General features: G+C 33.0%; 1 pseudogene; it reads right to left on the bottom strand.

Annotated features, from left to right (window-relative positions):
* Positions 1-288: 288 nt before the first annotated feature.
* Positions 289-1138, bottom strand: LOC115519269 (annotated as a pseudogene).
* Positions 1139-2787: the final 1649 nt, after the last annotated feature.

The raw sequence follows: 2787 nt of genomic DNA, 5'->3' as shown, positions 1-2787 counted from the left end.
AATGTCTATTAAAATATTTTGCCCATTTTTTACTTGGGTTGTTTGTCTTCTTATAATTGGGTCATAAGAGGTCTTTGTATATTCTGGATATAAGTCTGTTATCAGATATATGATTTGCAAATATTTTTTTCCATTGTGTGGCTTCTTTGACTTTCTAAAATAAAAGCAAAATCAAGCACAAACACTTAATTTTGATGAAGTCCAATTTATCAATTTTTTATTTATCATTTGTTTGCTTTATGTTTTTGGAAGTGGATCAGTTATTTAATTAGGTTCTGTATAAGAAATTTAGAACACCAATTTGTGAGGATAAATTCCATCTGTGAAGAAAACACAGAGTGGAGGTAGCCCTGAAGCTAAGGAACAGCTTTGATTTTTGGCAGAATTTTTGAATCCATAGCTTCCTGATCAACCTCTATAATCTCATACTTCTCTTTCTCTGGGTCAAAGATCTCACTGTCCTGATGTCTAGGTTTACACAACTTCTTCTTGAAGTAAACATCAGTGAAGACGTTTGGGGATTTTCACACTGCTGATATCAATTTTGGTGGAAGTAGCAATGATGAATTTCTGGTATGTTCTATGCAGAGGAACTCAATTGGGGGCCAGCAGTCCGGTCACAAGAAACAAGCCACTTCTAAGCTGCTTCAGGAAAACCACCTTTTTGCCTCTGTGGCGCCCAGTGAAGATGATCAGAATGGTCCCAGGAGTGATGCTAGCTCACCGTTTTCTCACATGCTGACTGACAAGTTTTTTGCCATGGCTTAATAGCTTTTGAGGCACATCTTCAATAGGATAATACCTAGGCATTTTGTGAAGTTTAATCACTCTGGTACCACCATTCTCTTCACCACCAATGGGTTTTGTGACAGTAGCAAGAATCTTCTCCTTTTTCTTTTCAACCCTGAATTTGGCTGCTGAACACTTCCTCGTACGTGGCCTTTCTGGAATACATAGCTGATTGGGAATATCTGCCAATTCCTCTGACTAGAACAGGGTTTGGGCTGCAGTGGGGCTTCCCCTTCTTTGGTGTTTTAGGCTTGAGTTTACCCTTCATAATCTTGCCACCAGCATCAGCCTTTTTGGCTTCAAGTTTCTTCTCCTTAGTATCAATCTTCTCAGATTTTTCGCCCACCATCTTGCAAGATGGGAAAGAGCTAATGTATCAATTTTTAAAGTTAATTTTTGTGTATGGTGTGAGGCAACGATCTTAATCCTTGTTCTTGTATATGGACTTCCATTTGTCTCAGAACTATTTGTTGAAAAAGTGATTCTTTGCCCCATTTAATTCCTTTGCAGTTTTGTCTAAAATAAACTTATCATAAATGTACAAGTTTATTTCTGGACTCTCATTTCTGTTCTATTATTCTGTGTTTCTATCCTTATGTAAAAGATTTATTAAAAACTTACTAAAAATTTAATCTTAATAATCAAGATGGTTAGTTTTAGAATCAAGAAGTCCTCCATTTTTTTCTACTTGGGTTCATTTCATTTTCATATAAATTTTAGAATTTTATTGCCTAATTCTATTTCTAAAAAGCTGAAATTTTTATAGAGATTACATTCAATCTACCTAGAATTTGAGAAGGATTGCCATTTTAATAATGTTGAGTCTTGAAATCCATGAACATGGATTGTCTATCCATTTATTTAGACCTTCTTTAATTTCTTTTAGCAATGTTTTATAATCTACAGTTGAACATCTTTAGGTAGATTTATTCCTCAGTACTGAATTATTTTTGATACTAGTGTGAATGGAATTATTTTCTTGATTTCATTTTCAGGTTGTTTATTGTTAGTACTTAAAAATAAAATTGATTTTAGTATATTGATGTTGACTTTATTGAACTCATTTATTAGTTTTAATAGTTTTTTTGTTGTTAACTTTTCGGGATTTTCTCTCTGTTATATAATGTCATCTGCAAATAAAGACAGTTTTACTTCTCCTTTCCAACCTGGTTGCCCTTTACTTTTTCTTGCCTAATTGTACTGGTTGACACTTGCACTGCAAGGAGAAAAGAAACATGTCTGACTTGTTCCTGATATTAGGGTGAAAGCCTTCAGCCTTTCAGTATTAAATATAAAGTTTTCATAGATTTTTTCATAGATGTCCTTTTGAAGAAGTTCCAATTTATCCTTGATTTTCTGAATTTTTATCAGAAATGGTATTGATTTTGACAAATATTTTTTTCTGCTTGAGACAATTATAATCCTTTTTAGTTTGTTAAATTACACTGATTGATTTCTGAGTGGTAAACCAAAATTACATTCTTAGGATAAATTCCACACTATCATAATGAGTTACTATTTTTACATATTGTAATTCATTTCCTAAAATGTCCTTGAGAGTGTTTGCATCTATGCTCATGGGGATATTGATCTACAGAGCTTTCTTTTTTTCTACTGTAATGTCTTTATCTGGCTTTGGTAAGTGGTAATGCTGGCCTCATTGAATGAGTTTCCCTTTCATCAATTTTCTGTAAGAGCTTATGGAGAATGGATATTATATCTTCTTTAAATACTTAATAGAACTTACCAGTAAAGTCATCTGGGTCTGAAGTTTTCTCCTTGGGAAAGTTTTTAACTATAAATTTCTTTAATAGGTAGCTATTCAGGTTATTTATTTCTACTTGAGTGAGTTTTAGTAGTTTGGATCTTTCACAGAGTATATTCATTTGGTAAAGTCACCAAATTTATTGTCTTAGAGTTGTTCATAATAGTCCTTTATTATGATATCTGTAGAGTCTGTAGGGATGTTGCTTCTCTCATTCCTGATATTGGTAATTT

The sequence above is a fragment of the Lynx canadensis genome, chromosome B4 (genome assembly GCF_007474595.2).
Source record: "Lynx canadensis isolate LIC74 chromosome B4, mLynCan4.pri.v2, whole genome shotgun sequence".
Classification (NCBI taxonomy): Eukaryota; Metazoa; Chordata; class Mammalia; order Carnivora; family Felidae; genus Lynx; species Lynx canadensis.
Note: the sequence above shows the minus strand (reverse complement) of the source record. Positions and strands in the feature narration are given on the sequence as shown.